The sequence below is a fragment of the Camellia sinensis genome, chromosome 12, assembly GCF_055761805.1.
Source record: "Camellia sinensis isolate YWXY chromosome 12, ASM5576180v1, whole genome shotgun sequence".
Lineage (NCBI taxonomy): Eukaryota > Viridiplantae > Streptophyta > Magnoliopsida > Ericales > Theaceae > Camellia > Camellia sinensis.
In genome coordinates, this window is record NC_138972.1 from 156,557,170 (window position 1) to 156,574,199 (window position 17,030).

The 17,030-nt window shown below is 37.6% G+C and overlaps 1 long non-coding RNA gene across 1 annotated transcript; it reads right to left on the bottom strand.

Annotated features, from left to right (window-relative positions):
• Nucleotides 1-8,604: 8,604 nt before the first annotated feature.
• LOC145804310 (uncharacterized) lies at nucleotides 8,605-10,171 on the bottom strand. The gene is made up of 2 exons (XR_014345944.1): nucleotides 9,118-10,171; nucleotides 8,605-9,032 (listed from the first exon to the last, which is right to left on the bottom strand). It is a non-coding gene; the product is annotated as an uncharacterized LOC145804310 (long non-coding RNA).
• Between the last annotated feature and the right edge of the window lie 6,859 nt (nucleotides 10,172-17,030).

Consider the following 17,030-nt stretch of genomic DNA (forward strand, 5'->3'; position numbering starts at 1 on the left):
ACGCCACGTTGAGTGGGCGGCGTGGTCATCACTGGTCAGTTGCGGTGGGTTCGCACAGAAGCCGACGGTGGCACTCGAAGGGTTCAACATCAGACTTGTATGCACGTCAAAATTATTGTCAAAATTATCGGCACATGACAAGTTTCAAAACATGAATTTCAAGACTACATTTATCATGCAAATCAAGATTCAAGTGGGTCATTCTCTCTCAGATTACAGTATTCAATATTACCCAGTTTATACAAGACTTTGACTCTAAATAAACAGAGTAAGTTAGAGTAATAAATTTCAGGCCCAAGATCTCAAATATTTTTTTTATTTGGATATTATATTTCTCAGTCATACCAATTTCAAGAATATCTCTTCCAAATCAAGATTCAATGGAAGCTTCAGCTATCTCAAGTTCAAAATTGGTATACAACAATGCTCACAAATCTCAAAAGCCCAAATCAAACTTCCAGCAAGGCTCACAAATTCACATTTCATCAAAACAAGAGGTTAGAGAGTGGGTTTCGAAAAATATACTTACAGATATGAAGGCCACACCCGTGAGAGAGAGTGGCAAAAAAAAAAAAAAAAAAAAAACAGTACAAACCCAAATAGGACCTTGGTTTTTTTTTTTGATGAAAAAGGCTCCCTTTATCTTCCTCTCCCCCTAGTATGGTGACCACTGTGTGGGCTGAATCTACTATCTGCAGCAAACAGAATAACCAGACGCTTCCTTACACCATTTTTCCGACTATGAGCCTTGGACGATCAAGTCCGAAAGCGGCATTGGACGATCGAGTTCGGATGCAGCGATGGTGCCGTAGAGGAGTTGGTGTCGGCCTCTGTTAATTGCAGAAATAGAGCCTCTGGTTTGTTGAAAGAGAGCACCACAGTTTGCTCTAGTATTGTAGAAGCAAAGCTTTCTTGAGGATGAAGTTGGGTCTCTCGATATAGAGAGAGAGAGAAGGCTGAAATGGGTGTGGCGGCTGTGCAAAGTTTGTAAGGTTTAGGGTTTTGGATCATTTCTTTAAATAAAATAAAAAAAAGGAGGTGTGATGCTGAAATATTCCCTCATATATATTATTTATACATATATCCGTATAGATGGATCTGCCGTATTGCCAAGCAAGGAAAGAAAAAGTTTGGTGTGTGTGGCCTCTCAAATTGTTCTATTCTCTCTCTCTCCATATATATATTTATATATATATAAATAAAGGGCCTACGTTATTTGAAGATTGGTTTGGTTGCCAGAAAGTGAATTTTGAATAAAGAATTTGGGGGTGGTCTTCAAGAATCACGTAAGGCAAGTTCAGTTTGACTAAAAAAAAAAGGGTGCACGTCTTTATCTTTTTAAGAATAAAAAAAAAAAATGATTGATGATAGGTAATTTATTTTGTCCTGGAGTGGAGAAATATTTTCTAAGATGTTAAAAAAAAAAAGAATATATATATATATATATAGTGGCAAAAAAAAAAAAAAAAAAAAAAAAAAGATATTTACTTATTTATTTTATTTTATTTTATTACTTGTCGATTTTATCCGTAATTTACAGTGAGTCCTCAGTTTTATCCATAGACTCTATCAAAACCAAATATTCCGGAAGACGTAATGTGAGGCATGGCTAACAAAGTGAAATTATGCATGTTCGAGAAAATTACAATTTCTCATACACGCAAGGGGCAAATGTAAGAGGAGCTAATTTAAGCCCATTAAATTAATTAGGCCCAATAGCCCAAGGTTAGTGGGCCCGAATTTATCGCAAGTTCAAGATTGGTGGGCTCGGATTTATCGCCATCAAACGGGCCAAATCGCTCTTAGCCTCGAAAGGGTTCGGATCCACGAACCTAGAGACTTACTCAAGCCCGGACTCGAAAGGGTATTAAGCAAGCCTAGAGATCCGAGGCACTCGGACTCGAAAGGGTTCGGATCCACGAACCTAGAGGTCCGAAACACTTGGCTTCGAACGGATTCAGACGCAATCTAGAAGTCGCTCCGTTAATGAGTCCCAGAACACTTGCGGACTCGGAGCTTTCCGGGGTCTACGTACCAGAACCATGGGCGTAATGGAGTCCGAACAAATGACCCGATCCCGAGGACGGTGAGTGGAGATAAATTCACTCTTCGGTTAAACTAGCCTATACCCGGGTCGAGGTGGCACGACCCCGGGGGGTCCATGAGACTCGGCAATACTTTGCGGCAGGACGTCCTCTGGGACTACCCCTGACCCTTTGGGATGATTGGGGATCATTGGTTAGGTGTGGCTAAGAAGAAAGGTTCGCCGAGGGATTGATCTCCTCTTCGGGGTTTTCTCATCCTCGGAGAAGTCACCTCCTCGGAGAGGTCACCTCCTCGGACAAGGTGGTTAGAGAGAATATCCCCCATGTGCCTTGCACATGGGTTCCATCCTACATCATGAGGTGCCTATAAATAGCACCCACTCATAGCTTTACAAAGGATGGATTTTGGAGATTTTTTAACTCTTGGGAAAGAACTAATTTCCCTTCTCCATTATCAACCTTGAGAGTGAAAGTGGGAGATCAATGGGAGAGCCTTGCCATTATTCTATTCTCTAGCCATTTTGCCTTCTTCTTCACCCAATCTCTTATCTCCATCATCTCCTTTGTTGTTGTGTTCCTAAGTTGAGATTATTGAAGAATCTAAGCCTCTCATCAAATTCTAGAGAATTCGATCTTCGAATTTTCCAACTCCTTTCTTGAACCCTCTCCTACAGACTTCTATGAAGAAGTAGAAGTTTTAATTATCATAAAAAAATGCAATTGCATTAAAATCAAATTTCAAAGTTTGGGACTTGAGTTTGGAAGACGCAAAATCAGGAGAAAGAGATAAGCATACCAGTAGTTTAGGAGTCATTAATAGGATTAAGGTCAGAAGCAGGGGCCAGTGTGGAAGCCAAAGCCATGATGGCTGTGGTTAAAGCGAGTGCCCATTTTAATTGAAGCAAATTGAAATTTTTATGCCTAATTGCAATTGCTTGAAAAGAGGGTGATTGATGTAGGATGGCAAAGCCTGTCTATTTATAGATATAGATAGATAAATAGTACTTGAATTTGTCATTATATTTTATATTTTTCAGAACCAAGTCTTATATTTTCCAATACCAATAAAATGAGATATCCTTGAATGGGTAACTTGTTTCAAGGATGAACTCTTCTTAACCAACTTCACACGTTTCTAATTATAGCTGCTTACGTCAACATATTGGGTGATTCTATTGAATTTTTTTTATTTTTTTTTTTAAAGAAGAAATATCATTTTGTTCCTCAAATTATTATGTAAAAATTAATTTGGCACCCAAACTCCATATTATTTTAATTTGACCTTCAAATTTTTTTTTTTAAATTTGATTAATTTACCCTCTACTGTCTGTTTTCGTCTACAATCAAATGGAATTTGTTGACGTGGCGCCAAACTTTATTTGGAATTTCATTTTATCCCCCAAACTATACCTTAAAAATTAATTAGCCCCAAATATAAAAAAAATAAATTTAAATATTTAATAAATAATCTATTTATCTCAATAATGAAAAAATTAAATTTTAAATAATATACTTTGTAAAAAAATAATAGCAAATAAAAAAAAATTCTCATTTAGAAATATATTTTAAAATCTCAAACTATGAAGGATGGATACTTTGACAAACATGCCGTATTTGTATCGAGTATTTACCGGCGTATGGTATTTCGTATAGTACTTCTGCATATGTACCGGGTATATGAAACACATACTGAAATTTTTTCTTCTTAATTTTTGACATACCCAGACGTACCTAATATATATTCAAGTCATGTCATACTTCAGTCGAAACAATATTTTCTTATACTATAGAGATAAAATTCATTTACTAGACGTCTTTTTTTATTAGGGGGACTTATGTGTAGTTTTACTAAGTAGACTTATTATCTAATAGGTCCTATAATAATTAATGACATTTTCTTCATACATTATTAAAAAAAAAAAGGTCACTAATTGTTAATCTTTAGTGGCAGTTTGAAAATTTTATCACAAAAATATCACTAATTATAAGTTTTAGCGACAGTTTAAAAAAGCGTCACAAAAAAGTCACTAGTCTTCAATTTTCAGCGACAGTTTAAAAAATTCTTCGCAGTAAAATGTCACTAATTGCAAGTTTTAGCAATAATTAATAAAAATCGTGACCAAAAAAAGTCACTAATTGTCAATTTTTAACGACATATGTAAAAAATCGTCACAAAAAATTATTTTTAGCGACGATTATAGTAAGACTTAATAAGAATTAAGTCCAACTATTAGGACCTATTGATAGTTTATCTTTTTTATTTTTAATTTTATGCTCAACATGATTTTAAAATTAAGTTATGACATTAAATATAATGACATAAATTATTTAAATTAAGTTATGACATAAAATTAAATTATTTAATATAATGACATTTAATTTTGGTTTATCTTATACCTATACTTTTGGCATTAAAAATAATTGGATCTTAACAAATTAAATTATTTAATTAATTTTTGTATTACTCCTAATTAAAAATAAATATTTTTTTTACAAATGTACCAAGCCGTACCCATATCTTAGTTTACTTTTTTGGGATTTTATTATATCCACGTACTCGTATTGTACCAATGCGAGCACTTGTACCCATACCTATGCTTCATATGTCTCGAATTATCTCAAGTCGATTTTGGAGAAAATAATTGAGCCAAAAAATTCTTGCTACTTTGTTTTTGCATGAGCGCAATTGTAACTAGTTTATTTCCTAAATTAATTTTAATAGTGTAGACGCACCCGCGTGAGGCCTTCGTGCTACAGTTCGGACTCAATTTGTCACTGTCCTTAATCTGAACCAAAGAGTCCAAATCCGGCAAATCGTTTTGAGAAAACAGATTTTGAAAAAGAAGTGCCAAACATGGACTGCTTTGCCAGATACAGAGTCGCCACCTAAATATTTTGTATGGGAGAATTTAGGAAACCCTGACTCGGTGCCAAAGGCCACGTGTCCGTCATCACCAAAGTTGCTTCGGCTCGGGAGCTTGGGTACGATTGGGGAAGGTCAGCTATGAGCACCCCCTCTCGCCCGATCCGAAGATCGGCCTCTACTAACCGTGATATCCGTTTTTGAAAACGTTATGTGTTCTTATTCCGATTATTAGCCTAGAATTACTATGTCATGCGCACAGCAAACAAGTATAGACCAAATCGCCTAGGTTGGAACGAAACATTACATATCTGTTTGTTCGGAAAACAATTTGAAATTTGCTACTCGTAAGTAGGCTAAAAAAACACGGATTTCAATGAGTTGTTCCAACTCAAACAATCCAACCTTCACCCACAGGCATTCAAGCAGTAATATCATGTAAACATATAGCCGCATGGCAAGCATACTGTCATGTTAACATTCACACTCATGCAAGATGCTAAAGCATAAATACTTACATCGTACTCCGTGCCAAAACAAAGAACTCGTTAGCAATCAATGCATGATCCAAGTCCATGTTTAAATGCCTAATGCAACACATACGGAATGTCACTAGAGCAGGCTCGGCTAGTCTATGAATGACATGTGAAAATGCACAGGTAACATGTATTCAAGTTAGATTTGAAATACTAATGTTGTTAGCATGATGCGCCGAGCCCGGTGCATGCAATACTGATGAATGATGCACGCATGCATAGCATAAGGTATGCTAAATTAAACATGACCTATTACTAACCATCAAAGCAGGTAAGTAAAAGGGAGAAGAAGTGGGGGTTGGAAGACATGCACACACTCACCCACACTTATTACAAATTCGCCCTCGCTCGGAGGGACCGAAAGAATAATACAAATTAACTAACTCGCAAGCTAATTAATTATTATAAATTACCTAATTAATTAACAAATTAACTAAGCTAAGAAAAGCAATAAAAAAGGGGCCTCGGGAAGAGGGTCCAATGCACGCATGCTCGGGTCTTGCTCGGAAGTCCAGTGCCATGCACAAGCCGCCTCTGTTTCCCCTGCTCTGCTTCTCTGAAGACTGCCAAAGTCTCAGGATGTGCTCACTGGATGTTGGGGAATGCCACCGACTGGAGGGAATCATCATCGGCTGTGATTTGGTGTCGATCGGCCAAAAATGAATCCATCGGCCATAGATGGATTGCCGGTCGGCACTCTGTGCAGTTGATCGGCAAAAAGTTCCTGCAGAATCTGTTTGACAGCAGCAGAGGACAGAGCTTTGCATGGCAATGCAATTCAAGCAATGTATGCACCAACCATATCCCTTATCATGTTTATGACTCAAAGGGACATGATCCTCGATTCTCAGGCTACCAATCACATATTTCGATGCATGATGGCCCAAAGAATCGAGTGTGCAACTTCAATTTCAAATGTAATGCAATGCAAATAAACAAGCAAAGGGGCTCAACCTCTATCATACTCAACTCAAGAGGTATAGCATGCATGTTAATGCAATGCAATCCTAAACATGTGAGCTAGCATGCAACATAGGCAATGCAATGTGTACATGCAAGTATGCAAGCAAACATACAAGAGGAGGATGCAAACAAGCAAGGAGACGGACTTAAACTAAATTAGGCCACTCTCAAACAAGCCTAAATCAGCGGCCAAAGTGCTCAAACATGAGGGCCAACACACATAAACGCATGCACATGTTAAGACCTAAATACTTAAGCATCGAAGGATATCCTTTAAGCACACTTCAAGGGGAATAATCACGGACATATGGTATGCATTGGAAGCTTTAAAATCATGCTAAATATGAAACCGAATCAATTAAACATGACAAGCCAAGGCATGCAACCAAGCCCAACGCCTAAGGCTCACCAAAGAGGTATTGGACTACACTTATCAAGACCAAACATGGCATGATTTAAGCAACTAAAATCAGGGTTTTAGCATGTCAAAATGAACCCCCAAAACCACTTAGATGACATCTAAATGACTTACACATGAAAGCATGCACAAATGCACTTTCAAGGAGCATGAGACACAAACTCTTGAAACATCAAAGAGCCATGAAATGCAAGTATACAAGCATGCTAAGTGGACTGAAATGACATGGAAAATAGTCCCAATTCACTAAATCAAAGCAAGTAATGCATGCTATACACTCACATGCTTGAAGCCGACAAGCTAAAATGCAAAGAGGCTATGCAATGCATGCTAAAGTCGACCCAAACAACTAAGGACAGACCTTAAACATGGCAAAATAAACATGAAAGCTTCACAAAGCTAGGCCTAAAGTATGCTTGAACAAGGGTTAAAACCTAGATGCATGTTAAGGCAACAAAATGGCATTACAAGGCATGTATGCTAAGCAAGCATGGTGTATCAAAACCAACATACAACAATGCTATATTATGACATAATAAGCATAAAAAAACAGCCAAGGCATGGTCAACATGAGCCTAAGCTAGGTGCTCTCTCAAGAGGCAAAAAGTGCCCTTTTCAAGGACAACAAGGAGAGGGGGTGGCCCTCTCCTTCTTAGGACCTCAAGGCACCATCCTCACCTCTGAAATCCCTTAAGATTTCAGTGGTGAGGATGCCCAAACACTATGGTCCCGGAGCTCACCCAAAATGGCACAAAATGGAGCCTTACAAGGCTTAAGAGGGGTCAAACAACCCCAAAGCTTGAAGCAACCTTAAACAACTATTTAGAGGGCCTAAAAACAGAACTTTTTATGTTATACACTAAGCTCAAAAACAGATGCAAGATAGACTAAAAAGCTATGCAAAAATGGGGTAAAAAGGGACAAAAGTCTTACCCTTATAGACCTTCTTCACAAATGGTGGACCAGCAGTCTCCTTAGGTCCAAACCAGCTTCAAAACTCTGAAAACAATCCCTTAGAACCTCAATAGCCAAGGGAAGGTGTAATGGTAGGTGTTTGTGTGTAATACTATGAACAAACACACCTAGAACACTCAAGAGAGATAGATATAGAGATGGAATATATATGTAAGCCCTAACCTAAAAATCAGAGCTCTCTAACCATGTTTTTCTCTCTCTCCAACCTTAGAAGAGGGAAGAGAGCCCTCCTCTTATAGAAGCTCCCTCTTGCAAAGCTTACAAAACAAGCTTGCTAAGAGGGAAATCCCTCCATACACGTGTATGGAGGGGAGCAAAGGTGGGTGTCAACTATCACAGCTGGTACAAAATATCTACTAAAAGTAGATGAACAGTGATCGGCCATCCAAAATTGCCATTTTGACAAAATAAATGGCCGATCGGCAACAAAGAATGCCGACCGGCAATATATATTGCCGATGGCATAAAATCACTGGTCGGTGACCTCGAGCCAGGGCCGGTGATGTGTGGGGATGCCTCACAAGGCATTTCCTGCCCCTCCAAGGCAAAACACAAGTGTTTGGTGCAAAACCAGACACAAAACAATCGAGTCGAGAGGTCCTGAGGCAAGGCGCGCAACCGAGACCTCCGGGAACTCAAGACGAACACAATCATGGATGATCACCGAGTGTTCCAACGGTGACGTCCAAGTCTTGAGGCCGGTCAAAAATGAGGGGTCTACAAATAGCATTGATCCTCTAATAGTAATTTTAAAATTGAGTGAGTAAAAAAATTTAAAATTCAATTTGTGCCTCAACAACCCAATTTGGTCATCCAATCTCCCACGTCTCTGCAATTACAGATACGCAAATACTATTATTGGAATTTGGATTACACAATACACACTCAAACACACACAAAACAAACACTTGGAATGCCATTAAATTTAAAACCATAGATCACAATGATGCAATCCATACGCAAATCAATGGTCAAATAGAGAGAGAGAGAGAAACCAAGTAGTAGCAATTTCAGCATACGTTGTAGAGATCAAGAAGGATGTTATCAAGAGACTTTTGGGCTTGCTCCGAACACCAATTTCTCCGTGATTTAATGGCTTCAATGGCTTCTTCAGCCCCGTTTTGTTGCTTCATTACAATAGCCATATCTTTCAGAGCGCTATCCACTCTATCTCCGGCATTAGTCGCTGCCCAGAACCGCGGTATTGCCTTTTCCGGATCCTTATCTACCAACTGGTCGAAACAAACCCAAAAAATGATCAAAAACCCACTAATCAAGAACAGTATTTGAGTGCAATTTGAGACCCAGAAGCTTTACCTGAACATTTTTGGCTCTGGCATAAGGTGTGTCGCCGACTGGGACTTTGTGGGTGATATGGAAGGAGCCAGAGCGAGTTCTGGAGACCGCGAGAGGCTTGCCTGGAGACGAAGGTGCAGATTTTTTTGATCTGAAACCAGGGGGAGCATTCCACATGTCCTGCAACATCTTTGAAACTTTTTTTTTTTTTTTTTTTGGATTTTGTGGTGAAAATTGATGAGAGAGATGAAGATGGTTCTCTTTCTCTCTGGCTGCCAAGAGAAGTAGAGGGAGAGTAGGGATCTTACAGAGAGAGAGGAGAGAGAGGGGGGGGGGAAAGAGAGTGAAGAAGACGATCGGATTTAGGGAGGTATTTGTGGACGATATTTTGAATTTTCGACCGTTAGGTTACCGTCTTACTGTCTCTCCCGACGGAGTCGGATCCTCTGAAGTAAACGTGTGTTAGTAGATGGTGAAGTGAAGCTTCTGATTGGGCCAAGTTTCGGCGCACACAGACATAGCGTGTCCTGTATCTAAGTGAATGAAAACCCTTTTCGTCTACGACACAATATGCTTAATATGATCCTCAAAAGATTTTATGAGTAGTGGGAAACCACGAAGTGGTCTTACTAAGATTACGCTAAAACGTGTTCTTATTGGTTTATTGTACTAACCACTAAACATGTTCTTTTTCAGAAAATGCTAGAAATAGATAAACAAAGCCACCCCACATACCACTTCTTGTGTGTTATATATTGACTTTAGTCATAGTCTGCAATATGGGACATTGATAGTAGAGAAGTACTTTGGTTCTTTTGAGCTTCAAGTTAAAAAAAAAAAAAAAAAACCAAAGATTCATGCTGGATTTTCCAGGCAATCAAACAGGGTGTAGTGGGAAATCTTGTTGGGGTTGGGGTTAGTACATTATTTTCAGTAAGTTGGTCCCTTTGGGGGTCTGCTTGGGATAGGCTGAGCTCAAGGCACATGCACATCAATATCATACCTGAACACGGTGGATCAGCTCTTGTTCAGATGTAGAAACAAAGCTATCATGTTTTCAGCTTATAACACACACTCTCTCTCTCTCTCTCTCATGAATGGTCACTCTTGTAGTTAACTGATTCCATTTGTTAGGTAAGCATACTAACCACATTGATTTGATAATTTTAGCATTTATTGGTCGGTTCAATAATGTGAGTAATAACCGAATTTTTCACTATTATGTGTTCCTGATTAATTACATTGATTATTTACAGTCTCTTATAATGTTAATTTTATACTTTGTATTCTAAATTTTCATTTAAAATTTCATATCAAAGAGTAGTATGTTAAATTTGCAGTTTGCGATACAGTGATGAATGATATTCATATCTGATATACAAAATATGATTGAAAAATGTAATCATCATTATAGCATTATTAAATTTCTTAGCATTCTCTTTCTCTACATATTCTTTTAAAAGTATGTGTACAGAAACCAAATTTTTTTTTTTTTTTGGTTAGCTAAAAAGAAAACTTTATTGATGAGATGAGCAAAACAAGCAACAACATACATCAATAAATGAGGGAAGTGCAAAAAGCATCATAGCTAACACTCCCAATCCCAACTAAATTGGCACCAAGGAAGAAGTACGATCATCTGCTAGCACTAACCCCACAGATTGGCGAGAAACCAATCCAAAACAGAGAAAAAATGAAAGCAGAAAAAACCACCCAACCACACAACCTTCGAAATCTGCCACCACCTCCTCCAACTCCTACTCCAAGGTAGCCACATCTGCTAGCACTCAGAAATTCCCCTATGTACACTATCAGAAGAGCAACAAAAATGGACCCATACACCAGCAGCAGTCAGCAACAGTAGCATTCTAATCACCACCCAACCACACAGCCTACAGAGAAGGAACAACCAACCAGACTTTAAGCAGCCAACAATATACAACTGCTATTGTATGCTGCCTTAGGACAGTAGCACATATCAGCAGCAATTGTTGTGCAGCCCAAAATGAGTTCTTCCAACCCAGATGCAGACTTCCCACCTAGTTTGTGATGTTATTACTGCTGTTGAACACAAAAGCCACCACAGTAACCATTCCTCAAGAGGGCTTGATAGCAACCAATCCCTGCAGCTGCTACTCACCAGATTACTCCATTACAGATTAGGACCATGACAGAATACTCAGTCCAAAAGCAGTCCAACATCATTCCAACAGCAGAATAGATCATCAACCAATGCATAGCACACCATCCCAAAATAACAGCCCACTGCTAGGCCTAGTAACAGCATAGAAACAGTGATCCTTCAAAGTGTTGGGGTTTTAGCAAACACCATTTTGAAGGATTGCACCACAGTCAGTTCCAGCACTACAAGCATAGTCTATGTTCTTCTGATAAACTGAGATACTCAATCCATCTTTACAAGCACAATAGGTACACCACCTATTTGCAACCTCCAACCATCCTCATACACCAACAGACCTCCAAAGCCATGCAACAGACCCGTAGCCAACAGATCAGATCAGACCTGACCTTGGCGAACTAAATCTATGTGAGTCCTACCTTCATACAAAACTAATTCAACTTTGACTCCAATTCTTTGCAGAGTGACTGTAACAAATAGTTTATAACTCCAACTCTTGGTCTGCTATGCATGGCAGACCAAAAACAGATATTGCATATCAGTTTGCCCTCTGCAGCCCAGCATTTCAGCACTTCAGACCAGACCAGCATTCAGCATAACAGCCAGAATGGCATAGCAGACCAACAACAAAAACAGCATTTCAGATTACCTTCTGGAGCCCAATAAGACAGATACAGCATCAGGCAGATCAAAAAACATCCATCTCACACACCATTCCACAAACAACAACAGGCTACAAAACATCAATAGTCAACAATAACAGTAGAAACTACTCAACAACAGCAGACCAACAACATATCCACAACAGAGCACAGCAGCAGGCAGATCACAGGTCAACCCCTCAGTTTATAATGCAGAAACTTCATATACCCTAAAACAGATCAGATCACAATCAGAGCACAGCATATCAGATCCAACATAACCCTCTACAGCCTACTAAAACAGGTACAGCTTCAGGCAGAACAGACTCCCCTGTGACACACCTTATCACACATTTCTCAATAGCTCTCTAACCAATACTAACACCAATCAACAAAAACACAGCACCAGCAACAGCCCACCTCCACCCTACCACACTCTCTCATTAGACCCAAAACACCTCCTAACTTGCTTAAAATTAAAGACAACATCATTAACTGAGAATGATGCAACACTGAAATGAGATCTCATCCAAATTGCCACTCTCACCTTGATACACTCACACAGATCTTGAAGATTGGGCTGTACTGAATTGAACACACAATCATTCCTATATCTCCACGCAGACCACATTATTGCAGGTGGTAAAACCTTCCAAATCTGGTTTACTTTCTTCTTAAACTTCCAACCCATCCACCATAGTAGCAACTCTTCAATGGAACTGGGAATAGCCCACTGAAAACCCCACCAAAAAGCAATATAAGACCAGATTCTCCAGAAAAATGGGCAGTGAAGCATAATATATTCAGTTGATTCACTTGACTCATGACAAAAAATGCACCTCAAAGCATCATCACTTACCAAAATGCCTAACCTGTGAAGCAGCCCTTTTGTTTTCAATCTACCTCTCCAAGCTAACCAAGAGAAGAATTTAACCATTGAAGGTGAGAAGTTATTCCATATCAGTTCAACTGGTCTCTAAATTGGGCCATCATTAACTAAACCCCAAGCATAAACAAGATTAACCTTGAACACACCTGACTATATAGGCTTCCAACACAAACAGTCAACAGCATCACTTCTTAAAACAGGGCTAGATCCCAAAAAATTTTGTAACCTAATCAACTCATCCTCTTTCCAAGCCCGAAGTGATCTTCTGAAATTAAAAATCCACCCAGATTAATGAGATCTTCTAGCTGCTTGCAAACTCAAGGAAAACTCTTTATCTACAACCAGGGGAAACAAACAAGGAAATTGGCCTAATAAATTTATGGATCCCATCCATGGATCCCATCCAAGGATCCCTCCAGAAACTAATTCTAACTCCATTCCCTACTACAATCTCAACATTCTCCTTGTAGAATTGAAAGAGCCTAACATTCCTATGAGCTACTAGTAAAACGTCTTTCCATATCTTAGATGTAGAACCAGATTCAGCTAGAAAAGGATACCACCTTCCCCCTGTAGAGCCATACTTCTCACAAATTACCATCTTCTACAACGCATCCTCCTCTTGGCCATACCTCCACCACCACTTTACTAGCAAACTGTCATTTGCTAGCCTGATATTTTTGATTCCCAGACCACCTTGTTTCACACTCTTATATACCTCCTTCTAACTAACTAGATGGATCTTCTGATGATATTCTAAATCGCCCCATAAAAACGATGCTTGAATCCTATCAATCTCTCTAGTAGACAGTACAGATTTTATGAGTGTAACTCTCCCAGCAAATGACAAAACTCTTCTCTTCCACCTAGATAAGTTCTTCTTGAATTTCTCCACAACTGGTTTCCAAGTCAACCTCCTATTAGGATTGGCCCCCAATGGTAAGCCTAGATATTTTAATGATAACTTCTGGCTTAGACAGTTCAACTTTGTAGCAAACTCATCGACCACCGCATCGGCCACCCCCACTCCACACACAACACTTTTTGAAAAATTAATCCTTAAGCCTGAGATGACCTCAAAGCACCTAAGTATCCTTTTAATCGCCATAATTTCAGACCATTCAGCCTCACAGAAAATCACTATGTCATCAGAAAATTGCAAGGGAGAAACATTCAAACCATTAGCACCTACTGAAACACCTTTAAAAAGACCCATCTCCTTTGCTCTCGATATGAGTATGTTCAGTCCCTCAGCTACAACATTAAACAAAAAAGAGGATAATGGATCGCCTTGCCTTAGACCTTTTTTAGGGCAGAACTCAGGAGATGGTGACCTATTAACCAGAATTGAGACTCTAGCAAAAGAGATACAGCCCTTCATCCACTTGATTCAAGTAGATCCAAAACCAAAACTCTCCAGCATTTGATTAAGGTAGTTCCAGTTGACTGTGTCATAAGCTTTTTCAAAATCAAGCTTCAGGAATTAGACTATATTTGATTTTTGTGTTTCTAACATTACTATTCTTTTAATCTTTTTCATAACATTACCAATTTTGAAATCATAAAAATCTTGAGTTTTTAACTAAGAACTAAACAAATAGGCTAACTCAATACATATTATATGCATGTACCATAAGGTTTAATTATGATATTTTGTCATCTTGTTATGAATATTGTGAATGTGTAGTGTCATTTATTAAAATCTTTTGTTTTGCAATGTTACTTGCGAATGATTGTGATATAATTACGAATGTACATAAAATAAACACATTTTTGTAAAGGTGTGTATTAATTCATATTTCTTTGTAATACGAATTCTACTTATTGTCAAGTCAATAAAACAATCAAAATCCTAAAAATTCTATATGATAGGAGTTCCACAGGTGGAGTTGATGTCATCTTTAGCTGTTAACTGCGACTTAAGAAATGAATGCTTGCTCAATGGTGTTCAACCAAAACTGGGGGAGCTGCAAGAATCAATCATCATCAAACAAGCTATTTGGCTTAAAGCTTCATTCAAGGATTTCCACTATTCTATAAATATTTCACAGATTAGAAAGTGTATAGGTGAAAGGGTGTGAAGTGTCGTGTATGTTTTTGGAGTGTCTAAAGATCTGTGTGAGTTGGAATCTTTCTAACTCTATTTGGAGGGTTTGGGAATGCAAATGATTTGTCTTACTTTGGGTGCCAACATAATTGGGATGCTTAGTTTTAATAATAAAGCAACTTTTATTCAAATCATTTTGTAAGCTTTCTTTATTTTAATAAATTTTGTTTATTGCTCAAAAACAAAAAACAAAAAAAAAACAAAAAAACTGGCGACTTAATACCTTTAACTTCACATGGATGTATTTTCTTGGCAATTCTTTTGGTACATATTGTTTAAGAAATGTGTACCATGTGCATTTTATTATGTATTGTTTTAGTACTTGTTATAAATTCTTATGAAAATGTTATGTAATATTCTTGTAGAGATGGGCTTCCTCTAGTCCAAGACCTATACTGGAGGGAGTTATATGAGTTTGCGGGGCCTTTCGTGGATAACATCTTGATAATCTGAATTATTCGTTTTCTAATAACATTCGTGTATATTATTCTCATAAAATATTAAGTTGATCTAATAATCATAATCTGTTCAATTTGTTGCGTTCGTCTCCAAAAATGAGAGACTATTCACCAGTTGCTCTCCATTTTTTTCATGCCATCTTCCATGTGTGCTAATTAAATTAAAAAAATGGACCAATAGTTAAATATTTCATTTTTTGTCATTGAGGCTACTCTTGAAATTTTAGTCCGATAATTATCTAGTATATGTGGAACGGACAGACTAACTGGAGCAAAGCTTTAGACAGAAGTTGTTGGCTTGAATTGAAATAATAACTAAATTTATCCATTGTTTATTTACGATTACGTTGCATAAAATTGCACTAGTATTTAATTTTCAGTAGTGCTATAGAAGTCGACAATTGGCTTGAAAATGATTTACGTGCTGAGTATTGATGAATTAGATTATAGTGGGTTCATGTCATTTTTTTTATATAAATTTAATTTATATAAGATATTACAATGAAATCCAATGAATTACAATCATATCATAGTAATGAAAATCAAATATAATACAAATTTTTACACACACGCACACAGGTGGAGAGATTCGAACTACTGACCTCCTAGTGAGGCGCAGGAGTTCTGTCCAATCAACCTAACTCCGTTGATTAGTGGGTTTATGTCATTGACTAATTTGTATTCGATGTCAATTGATTTCATGCCAATTGTCAATTTAAAATATAATTTTTTTCTGCATTTGTTGTTTTCTATATGGGGAGGGAGAGAGAGTTTTCCGTGTGAACCTTCCTTTTTTTTTTCTTTTTTTTTTTTTCTGTGTGATCTTAGTGAATATCAAATACCATGCATCAATTTCTTCATGAAAAGCTTATTGCGAAATGTACCTACACTCAACTTATATATATATTGATGCAAACTAGCCAATGATTTGTTGAAACTTAGTGAGGAGCACATATATTCACTTTAAAGAAGCACATATATGCATGCATGTCATTTTATGTGCCTTCTTGGGTTATTATGAGTAGCCTTCGAGTTCATAGACCTTTGGATGATGCGTATGAGAATAAATAATCATCTTGATGTGCTTAGCAAAACTACAAATGCCATAAGAATAATCTTTTTCATACAATCGAAAACTTGAAGCAAATGTTGTTTTACATTATGTATTCATACACACAAGATATATATATATATATATATATATTAGTCTTATGCACCTAGGCCTACAATTCATAAATCTTTTATGATTATTTCTATGAACTTAATTAATCACTAAACCACGTGCCATTATATATACAAATCCATTATCATCTTTCGCTTCTTACATCAAATTTTATATTCACAAGCACTTTTTACTACAACAAAAAATGAATAGTATTGTTGTAAAGCATACAATAACGAAAAGCCACACGCATTCTATCTATCAAAGGAGAGGAACACGCACTTATTCTTTTTCCAATCTCCATCTTATTTTTTTTCTTTCTTTGTTTAACATTATGCATGCGTTGTGCCAATAGATTCCAACATTATCGCGCCCATTGTAATTAATTGGTGTGGCTCCTACTCTTTTCCTTAGATTACTATTACATATAATAACCTTTGATTAAAGTGAAGTTAATTGAAAGTGATCTAATCCTACCACCTCAAAACCATTCCGATCAAGTGCTCTATCCACCATATCTTCTATTATGTATAAGGA